This window comes from Calypte anna, chromosome 11, assembly GCF_003957555.1.
Source record: "Calypte anna isolate BGI_N300 chromosome 11, bCalAnn1_v1.p, whole genome shotgun sequence".
NCBI lineage: Eukaryota > Metazoa > Chordata > Aves > Apodiformes > Trochilidae > Calypte > Calypte anna.
The window spans coordinates 18585602-18600241 of NC_044257.1; the positions used below are offsets into that span (position 1 = coordinate 18585602).

The 14640-nt window shown below is 56.0% G+C and overlaps 1 pseudogene; it reads left to right on the forward strand.

Annotated features, from left to right (window-relative positions):
* Nucleotides 1-224: 224 nt before the first annotated feature.
* LOC115598940 lies at nucleotides 225-12974 on the forward strand (annotated as a pseudogene).
* The last annotated feature ends 1666 nt before the right edge of the window (nucleotides 12975-14640 follow it).

Sequence of the window (14640 nt, forward strand, 5' to 3'; positions counted from 1 at the left end):
GAGGGGGGTTGTGCTGCCCCTTCCTCCATCCCCCTCCCGTTGCAATGCCAAGGAAAGGGGCACAGTCTCTCCCCTGCCCCCTCCCATGGCCGATGGCCACCCCACTCTTTTTTGATCTCTTTATCTCTTCTCCAGGTGTGAAAGGATGCAGCAGAGCCCTGGGGACATTCGGGACCCCGCATCCCCCTGGCCCCGGGCAGCTACTGCCCCTCTTGCCACCCCAGAGCCCCCCAGCCAAGGACCATGCCCGTGGTGACAGGGGGTGCACGGCAGCTCGCAGCAGGACGGGAAAAGGGGGTTTTCTAAGCTTTGCCCCCCCTCCTTGGTATCATGACTGGAGAGACCCAGCATGTTTACACCATCGGTGATACCGAGCCCGGCCCCAAAGACCCCGACAAAGCCTTTGGCTTGGAAGGCCGTGGGGAGAAGGATGGGAAGGGGCTGTCCGGGGAGACCCCGGCCCCCTTCCCCGGCCCCAAGGACAAGGAGCCCCACAGCCAGCGAGAAGCCATCATCCGGCCCCAGCAAGCCGGGAAGATTGACTTCAAATCCCTGCAGCTCAAACCCAAATTCGTCAACGACAGCTCCTGGGGGGAGGTGAAGGGCAGCCCTCCCTCCTCCCCGCCGGGCAAGGGCCGAGCCCGGGAGCGCAGCCGGCGCGGAGGGAAGGGCGAGCGGGCTCAGCACCAGCTCTACCGCCTCAGCATCGCCGGTACCCGGCCCAACCCCACCATCGGCATCGCCTACCCCCAGCAGAAGGTCACCCCCCCCGAAGAAGCCGGAGGAGAACCACAACCAGGGCCCCGCGGATGGCAGCTACCGCTTCCACCAGCCCGGCGTCCCCCCAGCGCCAAGCCGACCTCCGGCAACCCGACCTGGGGCTTGGGGTGCTGCTTCCCCGACGCCGGCCGCACCTCCGCCAACTATACCTCACAGCCCCCAGCCCCTCCCCACGGCCCCAAAGGGCAGCCCCCCACCCCCGGCCTCCCCCTCAAGAGCCCCGGAACCAATGGGCAGCTACATTATTTGGAGTTTCAGGGGAACGGGACCGACTCTTGGCAGTCCCCGGAGAAGAGCTTTGCGGGTGCTACCTACGGGATCCCGGTGCAGAAATCCGGCTCTTTTCTGGAGGGGGGCAAAGCCGGTGGCCACGGGCTGGGGGCTTTGCCGTGCCAATACCCCTTCCAGCTGCTGCAGGACTCGGGGAAGGAGCCCTACGGCGGCGAGGCGGGGAGCCAGGAGTACCTGGACGGGGGACTCGGCACCGGGCAGCTGATTCACGGCTCCTTCTCCTTCCACTCGGCCTCCCGGGAGTGGCAAGAGGAGACACCGAGCGGTGGTTCCTACGAGAACGTGTCCCCCCAGGGCAGGCTCTACGCCTTGCCGGCCCCGCCGCCACCATTCCTGCACCCGGTGCCGGTACCGGCCCAGCACCACGGCTCTCTGCCGTGCTGCAAAGGGAGGAGCGAGCATCCCGCCGACCCCCACGGTGCTCTCTCGTCGTCGTCGTCGTCTGGTGCTATCGACCAAAACCCAAGCACTTTCCAAGAAAACCAAGCTGTTTTTCCCTCTAGTTTACACTCGCCGGGTCTGCCCAAGCCGGTGGCCGGTCAGAGGCAAGCCTCAGCGAAGGACAGTGTCCCCAGCACAAGGCTGCTGGTCCAGAGCAGCCCTCTGAGAAGGACCGTGCCACCGAACTCCCTCTCCGAAGTGCACTTTCAGAGCAAAGCCTATTGCAGCTCCCCCGCCGGCAGCGCCAGCGCCGGCTCCGTGCCTTTCGAGACGAGCATCCCCACCCACCCCCAGGCTGCTGCAAGCTTGGGAAGGTGCCACCAAGGTGTTTCCACCCACGGACCAGAATTCAGCACCTTATCCAAACCCCGTTGGAAACCAGTTCTCATTCGAGTGCCAGCCTGGGCCCGAGCAGAGGCAGCACAGGCAGAAAAACGCCAGGATGCCTTGGCAGCAAATCCACCTCGCTCCTCCAATGCCCGCTCCAAACCGGCTGGAGCTGTCAAGACAAATCACCAGCCAGAAGCTCCCCTTCCCCTGGGCACCTCCGAGTGGCAGGGGAGTGGGAAAGGTCAGAAAGGACCCCCCGTGAGTAATTCCCCAGGGTATCACAGCAAAAAGCTCTTGTTGGGAGAGAGCCTCGGGGTCCAGAGAGGAGACCCCAGCTCCACGGGTGCTTTCTCCTTCGAAAACGGGAAGGAGCCGGGGTCCCCCACCTGCGATGCAAGAAGCAAAGCCCTCTTCTACAGCATGAGTCAAGCAGCTCCTCCTCCCTCCTCCAGGAGCTCGTCAGGCTCAGCGCTGGTCCTGCCACCCTCGGCCTTGGTGGTTGCCTCGCCTTGTGAGTCCCCGCTGCCATCCCCCATCCCCAACCCCCCCTGTGGCAGCACCTGCTCCTCGCTCTCCCCCATGTCCAGCAGCCCCCTCAACCCCAACTTTGAAGACAGCCAGATGTCTGCAGCACTCACCCCTTCTCCCTTCTTCCAGCACCCCTGCCATCCCAAGGACGGCAGCAAAACCTTCCACTCCTCCAACGTCTTGAGCTCCAGCTCACTTCATTACCACCCCTCAGACTCCATCAAGTCCTTCCACTTCCCCCCTGATGCCCTGAAAGATGACAACCTCCTGAAATGCTCCCCATCCAGCCCCTTCCACAAACCCAGCGTGGAGATGGCCAAAGGATGCTCGGATGGGCTGGAATGGGGAGCAGCCTCCACCTCCATACTCCTCCCACCACTTGCTGGCCAGTTCTCTCAGCAGTGCCAGCCTGGACCAGCTGGACGTTCTCCTGACCTGCAAACAGTGTGACCAGAACTACAGCAACCTCTCCTCCTTCCTGCAGCACCGCCAGTTCTGCTCCTCCCACCCCTCTCCCTGCAGAGGGTAAGGATGCTCCTCGGCAGCGAGGGGCGGAAAGCTTGCCCCCGGAGCCCCTCACCAAGCCCTCCAGCCTGGGGCTGTCTCCAGACCCCCAAGCACATCTGTTGGCATTGAACAAGAGCCGATGACCTCTTGCTGGATGGGAGAGAACAAAAGGAGGGCAAGGAGGATGCTCTGAAAGGGTGGCCTCTTCCACGGCCTCGCCGCCGGCTCCCTGCCGCTCACCGCCTCAGACCTGGACATCGACGATGCCAAGCTGGACAGCCTGATCACTGAAGCCCTCAATGGGCTGGGTACCAGTCAGATAACCCAGAGATCGACAGCAGCTTCATAGATGTGTTTGCTGATGAGAGCTGACGGGGCGTGAAGGCGGCCAGCGGCGGGAGTGTCCCACAAGCCAAGGAAGTCCTGGCCTTGGAGACCCAAATCCAAGCAGGTGGCAGGGGAGGAGAAGGCAGGAGGCCAGCCCAAGGCCAGCTGTTTTATGAAGATGGCCACCTGGGTGGGGAGCAGATGAAGCAGCACCTGCATAAGGGAGGGGCAGCACGGAGGTTGGCAGCCCAGGAGCCTGATCCAGGGCTAGCAGGAAGGGAGAGGACGGCCAGAGCTGCGGGCAGGCAGGTAAGAACAGCATCTCCCCGACACCGCCTCCTCCAACTCCACCTCCAGGCCAAAAACATCCCAGGAAACTCAGCCAGGAGCCTCCAGCAAACAGCGAGGTGGGGTTGGGTGTCACCAACCAAGAGCTCCAAGCCATCCTGGTTCTCCATGAAGGATGCGAAGAAGAGGAAACCTCGAAGCGGGACGTGGAGCAAGGAGCTCATTCACAAGATCGATGCAGCAGAAGAACAAGCTCCACAAAACTGCAGGTGAAGAGCAGCAAGCAGGCCCAGGTCACCCAGGACACCGAGAGGCTGGTGCCAGCCCCCAAGGGAGGGCAGGTTTCAGGAATATGACTACATCTCTGACTCAGATGATGATGGGGCAGAGTGCAGCAAGCTCCGGGACGGAAGAAACGGGCCCGGGATTCATCGGGAGGTCCAAGGGCAGCTTCAGCAAGAAACACCCAGGAAGAAGTGAGAAAGCCAAAGACAAAGACCCATCCTGGAGCTACAGCCGGAAAAGAGACGGTCAGAAAAAGGAGGCAGAGGAGCACCGGGGGGTCCAGAGCCAGGAGGATGCTGAGAAAGAGGATTGTGTTGCCAGAGTCCGCAGACGGAGCAGCCAGTCCTCTGCTGGCAGCAGCCACAGTGGTAGCATGGCTGGTGAGATGGTCACCAGCCCAGCCCATACTGGTGGGACTGGCTCGGGTAGTGAAAAGGGAGGCTCACGGAGGAGGAGGAGGAGCTCAGGCAGCCTGACACGTGCACCGAGGGCTCCTCTTAGCCTTCCCGAGGGACAAGGGCCCGAAGAAGAGCAAAGAGGACTTTTCCAGGGGAGCAGGAGGGTTGGCTCAGCCAAAGCTTGGTAGCAGGCTCCAGGACACATCTGAGTACTCAACCAGAACCTACTGGATGGACTGTGGGAAGGAGGAGCTGTTAGGCAGCCCCCAGGAAGCAGCTGGCCAGCTTGGCCACCTCGGGCAGGAGCCCTGTTCAGGGCTATGCTGTAAGGAGGGGACAGAAGAGCCCAAAGGAGCAGCAAAGCACAGAGCTGAGCAGGAGAACCCACCCTGGAGCTCAGGACTCCCCTGAGCTGACTGCTATCAACCAGAGGCATCAGTTGGCCCTTTCCTGAGCCAGGGGGGAAGTACCAATCGGAAGAGCTGATGGCTCCATCCCACAGTAGTGATGAATGCCAGTCCTGGCCACGGGAGTGCCACCTACCCAGAAGTGGGCATCAATCCTCGAAGCCCTTGGGCTGTGTGAAGGGTCGAGGACTATCCCGGTGCGGTTGCCCCATATGGGGGGATGCAGTGGGGATGCTGCTCACTGCCAAGGCACCCGAGCCATATGGCAGCAGTGACAACACATTCTTTGATCCCAAAGGCCTTCCCAGTCACTACGATGACAACCTCTTCTCAAGCCCCCACCTTGGGGCTCCTCACCCATGGGATGATGTGTACTTTTGCCGGGATGACCTCAACACCAGCACCTTTGAGGCAGAAGCACGCCAGCATTCCCATAACATCACAGAAACCAGCACAGGGCAAGGTCTCTCCCCACTCAGGCTTCGATTCCTCTTCAATTATTTGGAGAGCTTCCTGTCACTGAGTTTGATCCACCGCTGTATGAGAGCGTTTCTGCCCAGCAAGGATGGTTATTGACAACCTTTGCCCTGCTCCAGCAATCCCCAGAGCAAGCCACTGGCTTTGAGCAACCCTATCCCCCGTTCATGCAGGAGGAAGAGTGGTCCTTATGGAGGAGGTGGCTCCCATGGCTGCCAGACAACATGACTCAGTTCCACAACCTCCCAAGTGGAGAAGCCACTGACCAAGAAAATTCCCGAGGAAGGGACCTGTCCCCGCAGCCCAGCTTCCTCCCCTGCCACTGCCTGACAGGATAACAGATTATAATGTGACTTTTATGAACAACATATCAGACGATGAGCTGGAGATCAAGAGACTGGTGACGGAGCTGGAAAGTCAACTGCAAACCAGCAAGCTGGATAACGAGGCACCCGTTGGCCTTCAAAACCTGAGCAACACGTGGTGCAAATCTGCAAGGACCTGAGCCATTTCCCACCACTACCCGTGGAGCAAGAGGCAGCCCAGGAGAAAGGACTGTTTTTGGCAGAGGAGCTGGGCAGCTCCAACCTCTGCATCAGCAGAGGTCAGAGGGCAAGAAGCCATCCGTGGTGAGCAGCCATGGGACTACAAGAGACCCCGGGAGCCCTGGCCCTGCCCTGTGGAGCTGGACTCACTGGAGACAGGGATGTTCCACACAGCCCCACATGCCTTTGGACCATTTCTGCCTCCAAAGACAGCAGTGAGCAGCTCCGAGGAGCTGTGGCTGCTGAGGATGGTGACCCTGGAAAGATGGAAAATGGGTTCTACTTCCAAAAGTCTGCCTGGGTCATGCACACCAGACCAAGCAAGGCTCCCGTCTACACAGACCCCTTGACAAAGAACCCTCTTGCTGTCACTGACTCCCGTGTTCTCCAAGAGCCTGGGAGGCAGATGAAGCCACCAAGGATCCCCTGCCATCCAGCGTGGTGCCATAGGCTTCCCTGTGCCAGGGAAAGGGGATGAAAGCTTTGCTGATGCTGCAGAGGCTGCAGAAGTTGATGTTCCACCTGCCAAACCATAAACCTAACTGGGCTTTCAACAAGGTTCCACCCCAGCCTGGATCTCCCCCCCTTTTTCACCTCATGACATCAAGGAGGGTCCCAGATGCAGAAGAAAGACCCTCAAGCAAACCCGAATTGGCCCCCAAATGGCAAAAGCCCCGTGGGACTTCAGAGGGGATGGTGGTGAGGCTGTGTGGTGATGGAAGAAACAGAGGAGAGGAAAAGCTCTACCACATCTCCGGCCCCTGGACCTGGTGACAAAGCCAGCAAGCAAAAAGTGCTGCTGTTAGACATGCTGAGTCTGCCCAAGGAGAGCACCTGCAGCTCCCAGGAGACACAGACACCCCGGGAGACAGCTGCCAACCCTCTGCAGCAGCTCCAGCTCTTCGTCGCCAGAACGGTGAAGAGCAACGAGGAGGAGCTGCTGATGCCCTGCTTCCCCGTGCTCCTTCCTCCCAGCCACCCTCTGCCACCACCCGTGGCCAGCTGGAGCAGAAAGAGGAGAGCAGTAGTGCCTTGGAAGGGGAAAATCAGACACGCTGCCCTTCCCAGGGGGAGGGGAATGTCCCTGTTGAAGGCAACGTGGAAAATATGCCTGCCTCGGTTGGGCTTTTCTCTGGTGGATGCGAGCAGATGGAGTCCCTCGGTGGGACGGGCTCTTCCCGTGCCAAACAGTCCTCGTTGGCCAAGCCAGGGCTGCAAAATGCTGTAAGGGAGCTGCAGCACTTAGGAAATGAGCAGGCAGAGAGAAGTGACATTAATATCAGCACAGATGGTGTCTCCCGAGAGCGTGGTGACCTCTCATCACCCCGAAACCCAGCGGTGACCCCACCACCGGGGCAAGAAAAGAAAGCTGAGCAGCCCGGAGAGGAGCAGGAGGGAGATGAGAACAAAGTGACCTTGGCATTTAAAACCCTCGAGCAAGCTCAGTTAAGCAGGAGTTTGCTGGAGAAAGAAACCCCAGGCGGTGCAGCAGCAGAGAGGATGGAAAGGAGCCTGGTGGGCCAGGAGGTAAAACCCCTCTGCTCTGCTCCTCCCAGTCCCACCAGCCCTCCCAGGCCCTCTGTGGAGGGTCTCCAGCAGGACAACCACTTGGTACTGGAGGTGAAAGCTGGAGCAGTCAGTGCAAAGGTTCCCAGAGAAGGAAATGGCAAGAAGTCCCTCAGTGGTTGTCATTCCACAGGAGAATCTCCAGCCAGCTTGCTCTTGGTGAGCACCTTTTGTCACCCCAAACTCCCTCAGAGCGGTGGGGCAGAAGGAGGAGAGGTCCCCAGCTTTGGTGCTAAACTTTCTGATGAGAAGAAATGTGGCACGTCCCTGCCAAACTCATCAAGTTCATTCATCACAAAGAGGTGTCCTCCCGAGGCCAACATCCACCATCCCACCATGAGCCCAGGAGAGCAAGGGACATGGAAAAGGGCACCCACCTTTCCTCCTTCTCTGCATCACTGCAGGACCATGCCAAAGGAGGTGGTCAAGAATGGTCACAGTCACCTCCCTGATGGTGCTTTGGGGAGCTCCAGGCCACCTGAAAGAGAAGGAAGGGCAAGACCCTGTGCTCTGCTGCATGCTGATGGGCTAGTGGGCTCAGCCTTGGAGATGGAAGGTCCCCAGGAACCACATGAGAGGGACTGCTCCCTTCCCTGCTCAGCACCCTTCAACCAAAAGGGTGTTGGGAAAGAGACAGCCAGTTGTACCAGTGCTGTGCTGCCAAGTTCTCCTTTTCAAGAAACCCAAACGTACACTGTCACAGATATGGTCATGAACTCCATTTCTCCTAAAACCCAAGAGTCCCCAACCCATCCCACACCAGATCTTCTGCCAACCAGAGAAGGAGAGGCCAGGCTGAGTGAAGAGGATGATTCTGAAAGCTGCTGTGGTGGGGAAATAAACTCCAAAGTGAACCAGAGGCTCCATCCAAAGGTTGTGTTGTTCAGCCAGCTGCTGTCAGCAGAGGTCTTTCAAGGATTGGAGATCTTGGTCCTGCTGAATTAAATAACCACAAGTTTTCAGAGGCAGGAGAGGTGAGACTTGGTCTTTCCATACCCACAGAGAGCAGAGGAAAGAGTTTAAAAGGGGAGAAACCCAAAAGCCATGGGGCTGGAGAAACTGGGACCTGTGTGTTAAACAGTATGGGCCAAGGAGAGGACAACACACCTACCCCTACTCTGAGCCCTTCCCGAAGTGAACTTCCCAAAGAAAAGAAGCCAAATGGGCTCCTGGTGACCTGTGACATTTGTTCAGCCACTTTCCGGTCCAAGCCTGGCCTGACCAGGCACAAAGCTGTCAAGCACCAGGTGAAGAGTGGTGGTGGACCCAGCCCAGCAAGACCACCGTGTCTGCTTTGCTTTCTGCAGACAGGACATTGAAAACAGCCCAAAAGGTGCCCAGGAGGAGCCCGAAGACTTCAGTTAAAGACAAAACCTGCAGCTCACAGACACCAACCACCACTGCTGACCATGTCCCCAAGAAAATATTGCCAGGTCTGGAGAAAGAACCCAGTGCACATATGCAAGAAGTGGTCAGCAGAGTCCTCAGTGACCTCAGCATCATCTCCTTCGAGATGTCCCAGGAGCTGCACCACACACATGTTCTGCGTGAGGAGGTGAAGGCAAAGGGACCACACTTGGAGATGAGGGGAGCAGATGAGGTGGTGGCTGGGAAGGTGGACTTGGGTGTCAAGCAAGGAAGGGAGAAAAGGGCAGAAGGAGCCAAAGCAAAGATCCTGGAGAAGTGACCAGCAGTTCTGAGAAGAAGCTGAACAGGAAAGTGAGACGAAGGAAAGCAAAGGGGTTTTTCAGCAGAAATGAGCCTGATGATCTGGGTGAGCTGGAGAAGAAGGCAAGTCCTCCCTTTGCTGTCCTCGGCTCCAGTTTGCCCAGGGTTGTGGAGGGTTTGCATGAACCCGGTGGCTGCATCTCCACAGAGGAGCAAAATAGGTCCAGCTCACCTCAGCAACCTCAGAAAGCTAAACAGTCCCCTTGTGCAGCAGAGCTTGCAGAAGACATAGGTGACAGGATGGTGTCATCAAAGGAGATGGGCAGCAAAGAGTCAGAAACGAGCACGGTCACCTGTCCTGGGGAAGTGGAAGATCCAGAGGGAGTGGGTGACCTACAGGCTTGCAAGAAATGGGTATGTGGGTTAGTGAGGCAAGTGGAGAAGGGACTGGGTAAGGTAGGCAAAGAGCAGCACGGTGATGCTGATGGTGCAGAGGAGATGGATGCTGAGACACGACACAGTCCTGCAGCAGGCAAGGGTGCTGAGGACTGCAGTGATGCTCTGCAGAGTCCCACGGCTCCTGCTGAAGGTCTGCTGCTGGACACATGGGAAACCACCCAAAACACTCCTGGGGAAGGTGCTCCAGAAGCCACTCTGGGGACCAGCCCTTCTGTGGAAGCAAAGCACTGGGAGACACCAGACCTGTCCCCGGGCGTGGAGAGCGCGGCTGTCTCGGACCTCCAGAGCTTGTTTGATGATGACTCCACCTTCTCCCAGCTCTTCCCCCGGGATGACCAATCTGTCCGGAGGAAATGCACCCGGGTGTATGGGAAACGTAGCAAGAAACCCAAGCCCACCCCCGAGGTCACCTGCAGGCCAGCAGGGGCCATCGACCTCTTCAAGATCCGATTGGCTTCTGACCTCAGGGAGAGCAGCTCTTTCTGTGTCACCAGGGAGGACCCTCGTGAATACGAAACCATCTCCGTCGATGACGCCTTGATGCTGAACATGTGTCAGAGCAGCCAGGTGAAGAGTGGAGATGCTGCTGCTCCCAGTGGATCCGAAAGCGTTGCGCAGAGATTGGACTGTGAGGAGATCGACCTGGGGAAGGAGGACATTGACCTGGAAGACAACATGCTGACCTTCTTGTGCCAAAACAGCCAAGTGGACAACGTCCCCAGCTTGAACCTCTGGGGGAGTCTGGAGAAGGAAGGTGAAAGCCTCTCTGCTGAGGATATGTTTGAGCCTCTGGTGGGCCTTGAGGATGAGCAGTCTCTCCAGGAGCGAGCTCGGAGCCCCCCACCTGGTGGAGGAGCCCTATGATGGCACAACTAACGAGGACTCGGGCTCTTCTCAGTTTCACACCATCGACATCGAGATGCTGAATGCCAAGCTGAAAATGAGAGACGTGTGCTTCTTCAGCCCTTGTGGAGATCTTCCTGACCAGGGGGAGGACGACGCTGAACATTTCAAGCCAAAGCCGGGCCAGCACAGCAAGCAGAGGAGCAAGCCAGAAGATGGGAAATCGGGGAAAAACCGCGGCGAGGTGACCATCAAGTCCAAAGACAAGCAGTACAAATGCAAAGTCTGCTTCCAGTGGTTCCTGACACTGGGCGAGCTGGACTTCCACAAGCTCTCCCACAACCCTTCCCCTCCTCCTACCTGCTACATGTGTGTCCAGCGCAAGTTCAGCTCCCGGAGCAGCTGAGGACCACCTGAAGGAGAAGCACGCCAAAAACAAAGCCGGGCTGTGGGCCTGCGGGATGTGCCTGAAGGAGATCTCTGATGTCTGGATGTACAACGAGCACCTCCGGGAACACGCCACCCAGTTCGCTCGCAAGGGCCAAGCCCAGAAGTCGGTGATGGGCCTGGCCCCCTGCTTTGGAGAGGACAACGCTGCTGTCACCCACTTCCTCAACACCATCATGTGTCGGAAGCCCGGCAGGTCCTCCCGGAACGCTGACCCCAGCAGCAGGCACGGGGTTAGCAGAGAGCAAGAGCCCCAAGGAGCTGTCCCTGGAGCAGGAGGCCAAGGCCGTCAAAGACCCCTCGGAAAGCAGCGTCAGGGTGAAGCCACCCCCACCAGCTCCTCCAAAGCATCTTCCAGTCCGTCTCCAGAGCACGTGGCGAAAAACGAAGGCCCCCCCAAATCTGTCCCCATGCACCCGGACTGCAAGGATCCTTCCAGGGACTGTCATCACTGTGGCAAACAGTTTCCCAAGCCCTTCAAGCTCCAGCGGCACTTGGTCGTCCACAGTTTGCAGAAGATTTACCTGTGCCACAAGTGTCCCATGTTCTACCAGGAGACCAAAGAGCTGCGAACCCACCTCAGCCAGGAGCACGGGATAGTGGAGGAGCAGGAGATCAAGCACACCACCCTGTATGCCTGCGAGCTCTGCGCAGACGTCATGCACGTCATCAAGAAGTCCTTCATCTGCAGCATGTGCAACTACACCTTCTCCAAGAAAGAGCAGTATGACCGGCACATGGAGAAGCACTTGGCAGGAAGCAACAAGACTTTCAAATTCAGGGGGGTCATGAGGCCTGGTGCTGCCTCCAGGGAGGGCAGGGAGAAGGTGAAAGAGGCTGGCTCTCTGCAGGAGGCCATGCCACCGAGCAAGAAGAGGAAGGTTGCTCACCGTGGCAGCTCACTCCCACCCAGCTCACCAGCCCATCACCACACCAGTGACCTGCAGCTGGTAGAGTCAGCAAGCCCCAGCCTGCGGGCTCCCACTGACTCCTTCCCTGCAACACCCGCTGACCCAGGAGCACCCCAGCCCTCCCTGAAAGCAGAAGACCTGGTGGAGGACTTCTCTGACCTCCTGGCAGAGATGGAGAAATCCCAGCTGGAGAGCCTGCCCCCACCTCCCTGCCTCTCCCATCTCTGCCACCGGCTGTGGCGAGCAGCCCAGAGCTCAGCCGTGTCGCTGCCCTATCCGTGGAGGAGCTGGAGAAAGGAGACTTTGATGAGAAACCACTTTCTTTCTTGGACTCTCCCGAGTTTACTGTCGACCTTGCTGGGCTGGCTTGTAACCAGGCCACAGACCAACACCTCTCTCCCCCACACGAGATGCAGAACCGGGGCTACACCGACACCAGTCAAAGAAAAGAGGAGCATGTGGTAGGTGTCCTGGGAAATCCCAGTGCAGCCGTGGATGGGATCCCATTTCTCCAGCTTGCTAAGAAGGTCTCAGAGCTTTCTTCCCCGAGGCAGAGGTTCTACAAGGCAAGGAGACCACGGGTGGGGCAACCCCGGTGCCGGCAATGCCTCTTCTTGGGAAGGTGCCCTAAGGCTGCGTCTCCAGAAGGTGCCCAGCACCCCCTGAAGGACAAGCCAGCATCACCCACGCTGAACAGGGCTGCCAAAGAGTTGGCCCTGCAGAAGAAGACCTTGGGTAGCCAGCCCGCAGTGAGGCAGCTCCTGGTGCAGGCAGCACTGAGGAGGGTCACCAGCTTGTCTCGGGGAGGGGCAAAGCCATGCCTGAGGCTAAGGACAGCGGCACCAACACCAAGGACCAAGGTGACAACCCAAGCAAGTCCGGGCCACCAGCCAGAGGCGAGGTGGCCAGCAACCCCGTGAGGCACGGCCACCTGGAACCCAGCAAAGCCAGCAGCAAGCTTCACCCCAAGAGGAGGAAAGAGCACAAATCCTTGAACCACCGGAGCAGCTCCGGCTCTCGGGAGAACCTGGAGGGAGATGGGAAAAAGAAAAAAGCCAGAATCTCCTGCCCAGGGAAGAGTGAGAGCCCCGGGCAGCTGAAACGTGGTGGTTGGAGCAAGGCTGAAGCCTCGGCTCTGTCTCCTGACAGGAGGGAAGCACACTGCAACAAGCTGGTAGCCAAAGCCAGGACGGGCACCCAGCTGAAGAAGATGGTCCTGGACACTTACAACCAAAAAAAGGGGGAGTTCCGACCTGCCAACGGGGATATGAAACGCAGGAAAGCCATTCTGGGGAAAAGCCTCCACCAAGTGTTGGCCAAGGGACCCGCTCCCAGGGGCTCCTTGCACAGGGGACCCAAAGCCAGCGGGTCAGGCAGCTACCGCACTGCTGAGTCCAGAACAACCTGCTCAGCCAGCTCTTTGGGCAGAAATTAACGAGCTTTAAGATTCCTTTAAGGAGAGATACTTCAGAGTAATTTATGGAAGTGACTTATGGTGATCCTCAGCTGCTTTCATGGGGGTTTGCAAGGGGAAAAAAAAAAAAAAAAAAAAAAAAAAAAAAAGAAAAAATTATCAAAGCATTAAATTCGTTTGTGTAGCATGATTTCTCTGTCTAGCTTAAATGAACTTGCACTGCAGCCTCTGTGAAATAGTTTGCTTTGTGTCTACTAATCTACTTTAATTCACCTGATTTATCATGCAAATGCTAGAACTTTGATGTTGCTGATGATTTCCACGAACTGAAATTGTAATCGCTTTGGGCAGGCTGAATCGTCGAGAGCAATTGCTTTATTGCAGAAGTGCTGAGGTTATAAGGATACTTGCAAATCTCAGACCCTTTTGAGACTGTGTCTGTGTTATCTTTGTACAAAGTACTTGAAGAGATGAACTTCATTCCGTAGACGTCTTATTCATGAGGTGCAGTACACTGTAGAAAGCAAATTTTTTTTTTTTTTTTTTTTTTTTTTTTTTTTTTTTTTTTTTTTTGAAGATTTTGCACAAATAATCCCCTGCAATTCATTGAATTAGGAGCTGGCCTAGGAGATGATACAATTAAAAAAAAAAAAATTAAATTAAGAACCGAATGTCCTATATATTTTGACAGCCATCCCCTAGGGATTTGTTTCAGCATCATCAGGAGAAGAACTGGCCCTCAGAGGATGCTCCCACTCTTTGACCACTGTCGATGATGCCACCTGAGGACACCACAGCACCCCAGCAAGCTGCACCTTGACACTTGTGACAAACTGATTTTTTTTTTTCAAGGGTTTTTTTCCTTTTTTTTAATTTTTTTCAATGTGTGTGTGTGTGTGTTTTCCTTTTGTTTTGTGTGTGTGTGGGTTTGGTTTGGTGGTTTGTTGTTTTTTTTTGGTTTTTAGCTCAATGACAAAACTGTGCCAACCTCCCAAACCAGTACCATGCCCTCAATGGTGTCACTTCTAAACTTTCTCACTGGCTCTCTTGGGATCTGCTTTTTCCTACGCAGTTACTGGTGCTATTTCTGTTGTAATGTGAATACAGACTTCCTTGATCAAAAACTAAAAGGGAACTGGGGGGAAGTAGCTGTTGCCTGTGAAGGAAAACGAAGCAGGAAAAAAAAAAAAAATTAAAAAAAAATCCAATTTTGGGGGAAAGAAAGAAGCAAAAAAAAAAAATAAATCCTGTATGCTGGTACTCGTAGTGTCAAAAAGGTTCCATCAGGTTCAACGAGCTCGTTCTACAGCCAAACTTTTGGGATCCAGAAAGAAATCTCAGGTGCAAATGAGGACGTGGAGGAGAACTAAATACTATTGAAATACTCCCAAGTCAAGGAGGTGAAGTAATGCACTGATGTGATATGAACAGTCAGAGTACTTTGCGTCTGTCCTGCAATGATTATTGTTATTTTTGGGGGTTTGTTTTTTAGATTTAAAAGGGAAAAAAAAAAAGGAAAAAAAAAAAAACAAGAGGCTTTATTCTGTTAATATGTATCTTTACAGTCCTTTGTATTGTATAGAAATATTGTAGGTAAATTTACCTTGGGTGCAATGTGTTCTGTCAAAAGTTTTTTTATTTTGATATTTTTTGTCAGAGAAGAGCAGAGAGAGAGAGCAGGAAAACGCCATTTTATGATGTTGTATGTGTGCTTTTAAAGTGCCTCTT